Source organism: Ambystoma mexicanum, chromosome 1p (genome assembly GCF_040938575.1).
Source record: "Ambystoma mexicanum isolate Mex_15411 chromosome 1p, UKY_AmexF1_1, whole genome shotgun sequence".
Classification (NCBI taxonomy): Eukaryota; Metazoa; Chordata; class Amphibia; order Caudata; family Ambystomatidae; genus Ambystoma; species Ambystoma mexicanum.
The window spans coordinates 1,455,843,435-1,455,857,991 of NC_090921.1; the positions used below are offsets into that span (position 1 = coordinate 1,455,843,435).

A 14,557-nucleotide genomic window follows, 5' to 3' on the forward strand; every position below is an offset into this window, starting at 1 on the left:
TTGTCCCATATCAGCAATTTCGATTCTAGTCCTTGCCTGCCTTGATGTTACACAATTGAAACTGTCTTTCTGTAGCCTAACTGAAATTGCCCATTCTCTGCACCTTGTTAGCAATTTCGAATCTAGCCTATGCCTGCCTTGCTGTAGCCTAACTGAAATTGCCCATTTTCTGCACCTTGTTAGCAATTTCGAATCTAGTCTTTGCCTGCCTTGATGTTGCACAGTTGAAACTGTCTTGCTGTAGCCTAACTGAAATTGCCCATCTTCTGCACCTTACTAGCAATTTCAAATCTAGCCTATGCCTGCCTTGCTGTAGCCTAACTGAAATTGCCCATTCTCTCTGCATAATAACTAAGCAGCTTAGCCAACGCCGCATTCCTAACTATGCTCCCTTGGCTCATTCTCACCATGTTCCCTTTTTGCATCATGAACAACAGCATTCCATGTAGCAGCAACAGCTACATACCATACAATAATGGACTAGCTAAATTCGGTTGCCCAAGACACCATCCCATCCCCTGTCCCACACCCTTCCTTACCCACCCTCCCACCATTCCCACCCATCGCTCACCAACACCACACTGCTAAAGTTAGTGCCCCACCAGCTAACACCCCACCCAACCTCACTAACGATGACCACACTACTACCAACCCTAACCCTCCCAATCCATTAGGATGCCGCCCCACAACCACTCCTACCCTCCTTGACCGCAACAGACTTGATGCTAGACTCCATACCACATCCAGCAAATTGCCTGCCATACCCATGACCAAGGCCACCATCAAGAATAGCGCTAATGCCACTAACACAGCATCCCTAAAAGGAGCACTACTCAATGTCGGATCCCTAGTAGCTCACCCCACTGAAATTGCTGACATCTTATCAGCTGACCTTGACTTCCTTGCCTTGCTACTACAGAAACATGGCTACATGAAACTGCAGGACCATACCTCACTCTTGCTATTCCCGACTACTACTCCATCCTCAGAGCGGACAGACCCAATGCTCGCGGAGGAGGTGTAGCAGTCATATTCAAATCCTCACTCGACTTCAGACCCATCACTGCCCCCCCGCTAAAATCCTGCGAGCACCTCACCATTAAATTACATACTACCCCTAAGAGCACAATTACTCTGCAACTAATGTACAGACCCCCAGGCCCCACAGGCTCCTTCGAGGAAGACATTACCACCCTCATAGCAGAGAACTCTAAGCCCCATTCCCAAAATATCATTCTAGGAGACTTTAATCGCCTCATTGGCTAACGCCCTATCTGAGCATGATTTTACTCAAGTCATTACACTACCTACCCACCAGAAAGGTAGACCTATCGATTGGTTCGCAGCCCATAACTGCAATATCACCTGAAAAGCCCCACAACCTCTTGCATGGACTGACCATTCCCTCATACTATTTGCATTAACCACAACAACCCTAGCCCCAAGCAGCACCCCCATGCACCAGCCTGCCTGACTAGAAACAAGCGCAACATCACTGCGGAGACCCTCACACCACTGATTCTCCCCCTCCTAAACACACTCCCAGCCACCGCTGACCTTAACCTCCTAGTCAACACCTATAATGATGCCCTAACTAATGCCATTGATGCCGTTGCCCCACTAAAGCTACGCAAAGCTAAACCCAGAGCTCTTCTGAACTCTTGGTACACACCGGAACTCAAAACTCTTAGAAAAAAGAAAGCCAAGATTGAAACCCTATGGAAAACCAATCCCTCAGCAGAAAACAAATCCAACCTCACGACCATCTCCTCCCACTACAAGAAAGATAATCTGCACCAAAAGGAAGCCTACAATGTTAGAATAAACAATGCACAATCCTCTGCTAAAGAACTCTTCACCATTCTGAAGGAATTAGAAAATCCCAACCCTCCGACCGACACTTGCGTGAAAGACAAGCCATGGTGCACTAGCATCCAAAGTGCCCTGGCCAACAAAATCACTGGTCTTCAAACTAAAATCGAGGCCAAACGTCTACAACTTTCCAACAGCAACGCCTTCATACCTAGCACATCCTCCCAGACCAACAACACTTCCGGCTTCACATTCAAAATGATCACTATACCCGAAGTCCAAAATATTATAGCATCCCTCAAACCCTCTAATTGCAAAGGGAATAGCTGCCCCGCACAGATCATCAAAGATGCTGCGAGAGACCTAGCCCCCTTCATCTCCAAACTAATAAACCTATCCTTCTCGACTAATTCTGTACCCAACAACCTGAAACAGTCATGGGTTCTCCCTCTTCTAAAAAAACAATCTTTTTACCCTGCCATTCCCACCAATTACGGGCCTATCACCACGGTCCCCTTCCTGCTAAAAATCCTCGATAGAGTTGACTACCTGCAAATTCAAGACTACTTGGAGTCCAATCAACTGCTAGGCCTACGTCAATCTGGCTTTCGTCCTCAACATGGAACAGAAACTGCCCTTGTTGACCTCAAAAGTCAGATTGATGACATCAAGGACAAAAACAAAAAGGCTATCCTACTCCTCCTAGACCTCTCAACAGCCTTCGACCTGGTCGACCACAAAATACTCTGCAACCACCTCTCATCTGCTGCCCACTTCTCCCCCTCTGCTGTCATGTGGATACAATCCTTCTTAGCCAACAGAACCATGAGGGTTTTCTCATCTGTGGCTGCAGCAGACCCCATCCCCATCACCTGCGGTGTCCCACAAGGGTCCTGCGTCTCCCCCACCCTCTACAATATCTTTACAAATCCCCTCTTTGATAAGCTGGACCATCTGGGTGTCACCTACACTAACTACGCAGATGACACCCAGATACTCCTCACCATCACTGGCAACTACAAGACAGACGCCACTAGGATTAACAAAATCTTCTACATCATTCAGGCATGGATGGCCACACACGGCCTCTGCCTGAATGATGAGAAGACCGAGCTCCTCCTAGTCGGATCCCCCAACAACCTACAGAAACTTAGCCCTGATTATTCCAACTTCATCATAGATAGCAACATCATCCCAGTCGTTAAAAACATGAAAACCTTAGGCTTCTACCTTGACGCGAACACCAACCTCTCCAAACAAGTCAACATGACCGCCTCAGCCACCGCTTAAACTGGGAAACTAATTAGGGCCTGCAGACCTTTTCTATCTACGAATAGCTGCCTCACTCTGGCCAGGGCCCTCATACAATTGAAGCTTGACTACCGCAACAGCCTCTACCTAGGTGCCAACCAAGCAATAATCAATAAACTTCAGATCCTACAAAACAATGCGTTGCGAGCAGCACTAAATATTCCCTGGAGAGAGCACATCTCCCACATAAGAATATCTTGCAAATGGCTATCCATTCAACAGAAAATTGACTTAAAAACCCTCTGCCTTACCTACAAAGCCCTAAACCACCTAGCCCCCCCCCCATCTCACCAACAAACTCACTCTGAAACCATGTACGAGAATCACTAGATCCTCCAATACTCTGTCTCACTGTGCCCAGATTCACCTCCAAAAGAGCTGGTGGCTCGAGTTTCACTGTCCTTGCCCCTCAACTCTGGAACACCCTGCCGCTGAACATCAAATCGACCAAATCCTTCCAACTGTTCAGGAAATTAGTCATTAGCTGGCTTCTGGAGAAACCAACCCTAAGATAGACTAAGCACATTACTAACTGTATATATTGTACACACCTTAGAAATGTTTAACCGCGTGATCTAACTACCCTGCTTGTATATATTGTATATTGCATATTACCTTTACAATTGTAGAACTGCAAAATCTATATATATTGTACTTATGTAACTTGTCCTTTCAGCACCCATTTAACCCTCGGTCTGGAGCACTATAAAACAAATAAACAAATAAAACAAATAAACCTCCCGCCCCCCCACCCGATTAGGTCATCCATCCTGATGTCTATCGCCCAAGGTTCCATCACAAGGGCGTACAGAAGGGGAGATACGTGGCAGCCCTGCCGAGTTACCCTTCCCAGCTCAAAATGACGTGACTCCTCCCCGTTTGCTACCACTTTTGCCCTAGGCCTTGAGTACAGGGCTGATATGCAGCTCGCCCACTTCCCCCCATTCCTACCGATGCCAAAACTCCCCATAGGATAGACCTACTGACGCGGTCAAAGGCCTTTTCGGCTTTGAGGGACAATATCAAAGCCCCTTCTTCTTTGCCCGCGGGTGAGAGTAGCACATTGAGGGTTTTACAGAGGTTGTCTGCTTCCTGCCTGTTCCCAATGAAAGCAGTCTGATCGGGGTGGATCCGCCTTGGGAGGTATCTTTCCAACCTAGTTGCAAATGCTCCTGCAAAGAGTTTAGTGTCAACATTAAGGAGCGAAATGGTTCTGTATGCCTGATGGTGTGTAAGGTCCTTACCTGGTTTTGGTATCTCTACTATCGCTAATGGCGTTAAAGACCCTCACCAGGGGTCCTGCCAGTTGCTCTTGAAACTATTTATAAAAGTCAGCAGTATATCCATCCACCCCCCATGTCTTTTCCGGTTTTCAATATCCCTATGGCTGCCAATACCACCTCTGCCGTGACACTGGCCCCCAAGACAATTCTTTACTCTGAGGTGAGCTGCGGGTTTGCCAGGCTCTCTAAATATGTCTTGACCGCTTGGTCCCCTGGTTCTGGTGCCTTTTTATATAGTGCTTCATTGTAATCTGCAAAGCATCTAGGGATCCCTTCCTGCGGACCGACAAAAACCCCTTCTTTGTCCCTAATCTTCTTTACCCGCCGGTCGCCTTTACTACTTAGGACCCTGTTAGCCAGCAGCGATCCCACTCGGTCACCTTTCTCATGTCGTTGTTGGTATACCTCATTTGCTTGACTAAGGCGGTATATAAATAACACATCATTATCATTACCTCTCCTATCAATGTAGCTTGCAGAGCCTGTCTCTTATCCCAAATACTGTGCAGCAAGACTGTCCTGTCACCAGTTCCATCATTCAACTGTTCCCTGAGCCTGTGAGGAAGTTGACCATCCGCATGGGAGTGTGCGATCGCCTGGGCTTTTTTTGATATATTTTTTTTTTTACAATGAAAATGAATGATGGGAGATCTAAAAAATGTAGGAGTCCATTCTGCACACATTTTCTCTGCTCACCGCACAAAACTCAGTCACGTGTACTCTGGGAGGACACAGCCTACAGGCGCCGTCTTCCCCTGTCATGTTCAGCTGGAATGTGACAGCCACGGTTACATTAAACCTCTCAATAAGGGTGAAGGCACACGGCACACCTTCGTCCGGCCATGGGCAGCCTAATTAAAATATCAAAGGCTCCATGGATCTGCTTTACTCAGTGTCCAGTTAAAGTTACGAAATCAAAAGGATTGAATGCATGTTTTTACACCAAAGAGAGGGGTTTGGGGGGGGGACACCCCTTCCCCCCCCACCCCCAAAAAATGAAAAATAGTTTGATCCTTTTTTTCGGTCGAATTGACTCGACCCTTTTGTCATTCGATCCTTTTGAGTCAAAACGTTAACCTATAACCGCTTTCCTCTTGTTTAGTTCGGCTGGTGGAAATGCATACTAATGAGATAATTGAGGCAAGCCTGTTGAAGTGACTTTGTTGCCGAACAGACCATAGGAAGGCGGGGTTAACGCGCCTTTGGTATGCAATGTGTCAACTTGAAGCAGGTTACCGCCCCTCTGTATGAAAGGCAGTGATTGGCATGTCTGGGTCCATTAGCTAATCCAGATATCCCTCCAGAGCGGACCCCTTTCAGAGGGACAAAGAATATGATTTGGGGGGAGACAGGTCGTCTGCTCCCATCACAAACTTCAAGGGAGACCTGCGCTTTGATCAAGGGTCACACAGGGCTCCGTTAACCAGAAAGACGCTTTGATCTACAACAGACTGGCAGATGGGTGGGACATAAGTATATGTTGTCACCCCTAACCTTTCCTGTTGCAGAGCACTCTTGTCCCGACCTCATGCATAACAGAAGATTTTTGGTGGGGACCCAGGATTGGTTCATTAAGGTAGGATTAGCCTGCACCAATCTCTGGGGCCCATTTGGCTTCAAAGGAGGGCTAAACCCCTCACTTAGCAGATCATCCAACTTTGAAAGGAGTAAGGACGATGACTTATTTGGACCCGGGCTGAAGGTACAGTGTACCTTACATCTTCGGCCTGTGAAGGAAGGCCAGAAGTTCCAAGAGGAAAGCAAGATCCCTCTGCTAAACATCACACAGGGAACAGAGGGAGATACCGGACTCAGAGGACCTGCCCAGCAGCTCCAGAACTGGTTCCCAGCCAGCACAAAGCATGCCCTGTTAGGTTCTGCCGGCAGGTTTCCTAGGTGGGAAGTGCCAGAGAGTCTCTGGACAAAGGACAAGTCCATTGCCTGTAAACACTCTCCTGAGCTTTGGGCTGTACCCCTGCCCCCCACCCCCACTAGCATGTGTTCCTCCTCCGATTCTTCTAGTGCTACAAAGACTTTTCTCAAAGAGGGGAGCTGACCCACATTGGGTGCATATACTGTGGCCAGAGTAAACACAACTCCGTCCACCTGGCCCTTGAGCGCCAGGAATCTCACTCAGAGTCCCCTCTTGATCTGGAGCCCTTTCGTATGGAAGGATCTTGCCACAATGATTCCCACACCTCTTCCTTTTTATGATCCTTGTGAGAAGCCCAAAACATTTGACCCACTACCCCCCTCCGCAAGGGTCGTTCCATCCCCCAATGTTTCCTGTGTAAACAAAACGGATAGTTGGAGGGTCCGGAACATATTGTATGTCAAAGACTGTTTGGGGAGTTGAGTCCCTTGCGGGTTGCAACCTTCAGGGCAACCATATCCTTTCCTGGGCAATTTCCCTACAACGGGAACGTCCGCCCCTTCAGGGATTCCCAATGCCCTACCTCTAGATGTGCTGGGCACCATCCTGCCCCTGTTTTCCCTCCCTTACGCCCAACAGCAACCCCAAAACAACACCAAGAACACACGAGGCTTGTAGCCCAACTAAGTAGAGATACCTGGGTTTCCCCAGGTCACCAGGGCATGTGGAGGTTAGCGGTCTGCCTTGCCCCCCACCACCCCTCCCCCGACGGGCAGGAAAACAAAAAAGGTTCAACAACCTTGCTCGGTGCCTAGCCACAGAATTATTGTCACCCCCCCCTTCCCCAGGCATCAGTTTGTGGGTGGTTGTTACACTCACCTGGTCTCTGCGGAGACGTTGGGGCACGGTTGTCGCCCTCCCAGGATCAGGCTTCTTCCCCTGCTCCCTTTTTGTGAACTGCTCTGATGGTTGGAACGGCCTCTGTAAGGATACGAAAGGTTGTGAGGATGCTGTGATATGGCTGTAGTTCTCAAACCCTTCTTCCCAGAACGTGGTGAGCATGCGTTTACCCATATAGTCTCACCTGTTAAACTATGATGATGGCTCTCCGTCCTGCTTCTCAAGTGCAGGGGCACTTTAATTGGGCTTAGTTCCTTCACTGGCCCTTGTGCATGGCAGCCCAGACCGGCTGTGACTGATCCACTTCTAAAGTAAGTGTTATTCAACAATGATTATTGTCCGTCTTGGTTAGCAATGTTTTTTCCACATGATTAGTGTTCATATCCCTAGTAATATCTTTCTTTCTCCCCAGTAGGTGATGAAGGCCAGCAGAGTGAGCCCGAATAGGACCCTGAGGAGTCTACAATGTCCCAAATAGCTGGTATGTTTGAGCCCTAAAGTCAGCGTGAGGGTTATGTAGCACGCGACCTTAGCCAGTTGTCTGTATGTGGTTTCTGACCTTAATTATCCTTTTCTTCTGCAGGTATCGCCTGGTGACGCCTGATGAGGAGCAGCTGTCAGAAGACCTGTCGGCGGGTGATGGATGACTGTAGCAGCGAGGATGCTGGCCGAGGAGAACTCCCGCTTAAGTGTTCGAACTCCGGAACAGGTAAGGAGCGCTGCAGGTGGTAGCATTGCTGGTTAGATAGGTGTGCTCTAGGCGATGGTAGATGGTATTGCTGAAAGCAGGTAAGATGAGCTTCAGGCGAAGGTAGGATGCGTCTTGGGCGATGGATTTGCTGGAAACAGGTAAGATGCTCTTCAGCAATGGTTTTTCGGGTGCCGTTTAGATCCGAGTATCTGGCTTCATTGGCTTAAGAGAGAAGCATGGAATACCAGATGGATCTGCATGTTAGTTGGTAAATCCAATTTCATGGCAGCAGGGTTAATGATAGCCTTGATGGGATACAGTCCTAGGTACCTTGGACGGAAGGCTTGGGGTCCTTTCAATGAAATGTTCTTGGACGCCAACCAAACCTTATCCCTGACTTGATAATTCGGGGCCTCCCTTCGATGTTGCTCTGCACATTTTTTCTGTTGTTCTTTGGCCCTGGTCAGAGTCTCTTCTGCCTCTTTAAGGGTTCAAGAGATAGTCTTGTGCAATGTTGTGACTGCTGGCATTTCCAATTCGTCAAGTGAATCAAAAGTGGACCTTCGAGGATGCCGACCTTGCACTGTATAGAACGGGGTCTGTCCGGTGCTAGTGTGGACGGAGTTATTGTAGGCAAATTCGGTCAACCAGAGGAGGTTTTTCCAGGGCTCCTCAGTTTGTTGCAGCATGCACCTTAGGTGTTGCTCCAGGGTCTGTTTGGTCCTCTCAGTTTGACCATCGGTTTGGGGATGGTTACTCGTGGATAACCGGAGGTCAATCTTGGCTATTTTGCAGCAGAGCAGAGACTAATTGTGTTCCGCGATCTGAAATTAATACCGACGGGAAACCATGTACCTTGACTACTTGCTCCAAAACACAGTGGCAAGGGCGGAAGTAGTAGGAAGCTCCTTTAATGGAATAAAATGGGCTATTTTGGAGAAAAAGTCCACAATAACCAGGGCAGATCGGTGATAAAGTCCATAGACGGCATATGCCATGGTGCTGGTGGTACAGTCAAAGGACGTAATAACCCTGCAGGACTTTGCTTCTGAGATTTGTATTGTGCGCACACTCCACAGGTGGCGATGAATTGGGCCACGTCTCTTTCCAGGTTGGCCACCAATAGCCCTTTTGGATCTTGGCCCAAGTCTTGGCGATTCCAGGATGTCCTTCCAGTAAAGATTCGTGGTAATTTGCTATTATCTGATTTTTGCAAAAAAATGTTGTCATGAATATATAGCCTTCCTTGAAAATAGGGTAATTCATCCTTGACGGAGTATTGGTCTCCCTGAGCTAACCACTCCTGTTGTGCAGTTTGGTTCATCTGAGATTGAATCATCATTTTTTAAATCTTCCAAACAGGTGGTTGCAGCGATTTGTTTCTGAATTCGTTCTTTGGGAATAATGGGCACAGGCTCAGATGTTTGCGAAGGCTTCCTTGTCTTCCCCCATACGTGATAGGGCATCGGCTTTCCCATTACATACTCCTCATCTGTAAGTAATGACAAAATTGTATTCTGCAAAGAAAAGAGCCCAGCGGAGCTGGCGTGAGGATTGGGCCCTGGCTGTTTTTAAATACTGTAGATTACAGTGATCTGTAATTACCGTGACCGTGTGTCTGGCTTCCAGAAGATAGTGTCTCCATGTTTTGAATGCTCCTTTGATTGCTAGCAGTTCCTTGTCAGTAATTGCGTAGTTTAAATCTGGTGCTGAAAACCACTCGGACCAAAATGCTATTGGATGTAGTTGTCCTGTATCCGGGTCTCTCTGCGACAGGACGGCTCCCATGGCTATGCTGGAGGCGCCTGTTTCGACCACATATGGCAGGTCGGGACAGGGGTGCCGAAGAACCGGTGCTGAGGTGAAGGCCAGTTTCAGTTCCTACAAACCATTTTCTGCCTCGGGGGACCAAAGAAATGTCTTATTCTTAATAAGGAAGTGATTGGATGAACTATTTGCGAGAACCTCGTGATAAATCGTCAATAAAAATTGGCAAATCCGAGCACGCTTTGTACTCCTTTTGTGGATGTTGGTGATGGCCACTGAAGGATAGCTTCCACCTTGCGGGTATCCATGTGAACTTCTCGTGGGGTAAGCATGAAGCCCAAAAATTCCACTTCCTTGACATGGAAGAAACATTTCATCAGAATGACTGTCGGTATGTTGTGTCACTGGGCCGGATGACAACTGAGAACCATCCACCGCTGTGACATTTTCCGACTTGAGCTTTTGCTGGAGAGGAAGGCCTATTTGTGCGGCCAGATCTTGATCAATATAATTTCCCACCACCCTGCTAACAATATATGCCGCCAAGGAATGTACCTTTGTAGGTTGCTGATGGTTGACCAAAAGTACCAGGATGATCAGGTGTAAGGTCTGTACAGATTCCTTCTTTTCGCTCGACAAGTGGACCCCTACGCTTGTCGGGCGCTGGAGTTTTCCGATTTTGTTCTTTTTCTTCGTTATCATTGTCTCTTGCGCCTACAATCCTTTTGGGCGGTTTGACTGGGTAGTCCCGGAGGAAATGTCCTGCTATTCCGCAGTATAAACAAAGTTGTTGTCTCCTCTTTTCTCTTTCTGCCTTGGAGATAGGAGCCCGTAATCCTCTGATATTCATTGGTTCGGTTGGTTCGTGGGTTTTGATTGGATTGTCCCGGGGTCACATGTAGACCGACCTCCCTTCAGTTCTTGTGCGATCCATCTTTCGATTATGCAACCTGTGATCAAGTTGTCCTGTCAGATTGATGTACTCAGCACAACCTTGTGGAGGATTGACCACTTGGGCTAGCACATCCTTTAGTTCCCCACGCAATCCCTGATAAGAGTGTGGTCCTCTTCTCTTCCGGCCAATTTGTCTGTGCTTTGATGTAGAAAGGTCCCAAATAAAGCCTGCACACCAAGCGTCCATTTTGAAGTTCCAGGAATATTCACACCGAGACATGTGACGTATGATGAGCAAATGAACCAGCAGAGAGCCGCAGTAGGGCTCTGCCCAGTGCCTGTCAGAATAGCAGCACCTATTGAAGTACCAATAGCAAGAAAACCATGGACAGTAAGGTATCCATTAAGAAAACCCTACATACAAATGAAACGAGATGAAGATTGACAAAGTACAGTCCCGGAAGAAACCAAAAAGGTCTTAATGGAAGACAAATGGTGACGTCACAAGGACCCGGACTGACTTGCAGATAGAACCAGAGAATGACACACAGAGATGAAACGCCATGAAGGAGGATATCGTGAACCTAAAGTGAAAGGACGATGTCGAAATGCAAAGAAGTTTAAAGCTGTAAGCAAGATGAAGATAGTCGACCAGTTTACACCTGTAAATATGCTTGGAACCGCAAGAAAGCTAAGAAAACAGTGCAGCTTGCTTTGCTTAGTAGAAGAATAGTGTGGCAAGCGCCATTGCACATAATCTACCTCAAACGAAGCACAGTATGATAAGTATATTTTTACTTTGCACAAGGAGCAAAATCAACTCAGGTTACTTAAGGCCCTACGAGAAAAGATTCATATTTAGCAAAACGAGAAGAGACTGCTGATATGAAACTCAGCAGAGGCAACTCCTGCCAGGAGAGCCAAGGTCATACCAATAGAAGAGGCGAACAGTAGCTACATCCATTTGAAACTAAGAACAGAATATCCTGCCTCTGAAAGGTCGAGATAAGAAGGTTTAGGCAGGTGGCGGGTGAAACGAAAATCAAATACACGAATTGAGGGAAAAGAAGCGAATTCACGGTGTCTGAATCACGTGACCAGCCGAGCAAGAAGAAGCGAGGGTTCACACCTACGCATGGCACCAGGCCAGATGAAGATATCAGAACCTTTTCGAGACAGAAGATGCAGTTTCGAGGCCAACCGCAGAGAACTAATTCACACATGGCTAATAAAGTTATGATTGATTGTAACAAGGACTGGATGAAGGCCGGGTAACTAAGGGGCACCCTGCACCTGGCCGACCATTCTGCGTCCTGCTAAGCGAAGTTGAAAAGTATGCATGGGGTTGGTGCCAACCCAATCACAATGGACCAAATAATCTAGGGTCCTAAAGTTAGTAGAACCAATGAGACGTCGTACTTTCAGTGATGTCTACAGTAGTCATTTTTTAAGGAAGGGCTTAGACGCCCACCTGACGGTGTTTACCCAATCCCCTCACTCCGTTAACTTGTACAGATATAGTATCTATATTAAAGTTACCTTTTCATAACCAATAGAATTGCATGTTAACTTTTGAGTGCTACACGTCAATGATGACGAGTTTTGAGTGTAAATGTTACAACTTGTATGAAGTTCGTTGGAGTTTGAAGCGAGAAGGACGATCGCATCACTGCTGATATCCATGACTCCCCGTTTTCTGTACTTGTCATTAAACGAACTCCCTTTGCCAAACCATTGAGTTGTCCTTATTGATTGGTGTTGGATTAATGCATCTGCACCCCCATCCATCTCAAGGGTGCAGCTATCTCGTCTTAAAGTACTTCTAAGCAAGCCTCGGCTCTATGGGCCGGTCGGGGTTCTCGGAGTACAACGAGATGATTAAAGGTGGCAATATAAATCAGCAGATCTTGGTTCCTTTCTCTGAGGGACAATAGTTTGATATCCAGGGCTTGTCCTTGAGTTTGCCTAGCAAACGACTTTTCCATTTCTAGTTGAAATTCCCCAAAGTTTCGGAACAGATGATCATCCTGGTTTACTAATGGTATCAACCAGTCTGCTGCACTACCTCCTAAATATGAGAGAACAAAGGCACCCTTGCGCTATCATTAGAAAAGGCTCCAGGTCGGCACAGAAAGTGAAGACGACATTGGTTCATAAATATAGCATACTTGTTTGGGTTGCCAGTAAAATGTTTGGGCGGGGCCAGTGGCACTGCCCCTGGAAGTACCACCTGGACTGGCGGCGATGGCTGCGGCATGGGAGGTTGTTCAATCCCTGGTAATGGAACCTGACCTGCATGTGTCTGAAGCATCTGCCTTGCCAAGTCATCAGTTTGTTCTTTGGCTACAATTAGGCCCCTTCCCAAGGCCCTTGTGCGTGGTAGCCCAGACCGGCTGTGACTGATCCACTTCTAAGGTAAGTGTTCTTCAACAATGATTATTGTCCGCATTCGTTAGCAATGTTTTTTCCACATGATTAGTGTTCATATCCCTAGTAATGGCTTTCTTTCTCCCCAGTAGATGATGAAGGCCCAGCGGAGTCGCGCTGCTGGAAGTGAGCCCGAATAGGACCCTGAGGAGTTTACAATGTCCCAAATAGCTGGTAAGTTTGAGCTCTAAGGCCAGCGCGAGGGTTATGTAGCGCGCGACCTTAGCAAATTGTCTGTATGTGGTTTCTGACCTTAATTATCCTTTTCTTCTGCAGGTATGGCCTGACGAGGAGCAGCTGTCCGTAGACCTGTCGGTGGGTGATGGATGACAGTAGCCATGAGGATGCTGGCTGAGGAGAACTCCCGTGTAAGTGTTTGAACTCCAGAACAGGTAAGGAGCACTGCAGGTGGTAGTATTGCTGGAGTCAGGTAGGTGCGCTCTAGACGATGGCGATGGATTTGCTGGAAACGGGTAAGATGCGCTTCAGCATTGGTTTTGCTGGAAACAGGTAAGAAGTGCTCCATGCGGCAGTGAACATTGCGCTGCATGAGCAGACTAACGCGAAGCGCTGGCATGCGGACGGGGCAGGCGTAAATAGCCTGGTCCCAGCCATGCCCCTTTGCTCTGCTTGATGGCTCCACCCTGCCACTCCCAGAAGATGCTACACGTGTAGCCCAATGCATTCCTATGGCCACGCCCAGCCTGGGTGCACGTGTTGGCTCAGCAAGAGATGAAATAGCACGTGCACTAGGAAAAAGTGTACAGAGCACACTTTCTCATGAGCCTGGCGCCAAAGGCGCCAGGACTGGGTCCAACTGAACCCTTTAAGTGATCTCAGTTGTGGTTCTTGCTCTGTGTCCATGACAGCGGTGAGTGTCTCACCCTCAACTTTCTAGCACATCTCGAGCTCCCTTCTCATGTTCTTGGTTTTGGGCAAACATGCACTTAAAATGTTCTCTCAGTTGGCGTTGGTTCTCCCTTTATGGCTGAGCCTCCTCGCTCTGCAGTTCCTTCAGGAGCTTGTCTGCCTCCTCTCCCTAGTTCTTCCTCTTGAGCTCAAACGCCAGGGCAAAGAGGAAGCACCAACGATATCTTTCCCCCTTTTCGTAGAGCCATCTCATCTGGGGTCTGCATTTACGGCGTTGATCCAGGGTATAAACTGAGAGGTCCTGGGAAATCCTCACCTGGGCTCCTTCCCATTCAATCGTGCCCAGCTCCTGTTCCCTTTGGAGGATGTCCTCCTTGTCGATGCTTATTTTATGCCTTTGACGGGAGAGATGCAGTATTCTTCCTTTGACTATGGAGAAAAACCCTAATCCCAGAGTTTCTAATGGCCTGCTGTTATTCTTCAAAACATTTTAATTGTAATGTCTTAATATCCACTTCTGTTAAACATCTTAAGCAGAACTTTATCCTTCACATATGTAAAACCCCATTAAAATGTGTTTGACAACTGATGTTTATGGTGATTGTCATGTTGATAAAAGTATTCAGCGAAAGAACTTAAAACACCGTAATGATCCTTTGGACTCCAGAGTACTGGAACGAAGAAGAGAAGTAAGTAAGGAGTCAATGAGGACTAATAGTGCTGCCAAGA

General features: G+C 47.6%; 1 protein-coding gene across 1 annotated transcript in view; it reads left to right on the top strand.

The window, feature by feature from the left end:
* LOC138455308 (Wilms tumor protein 1-interacting protein homolog) overlaps positions 1 to 14,557 on the top strand; it is a 521,083-nt gene that overhangs the window by 68,635 nt on the left and 437,891 nt on the right. The gene's annotated exons all lie outside the window — the stretch shown is intronic.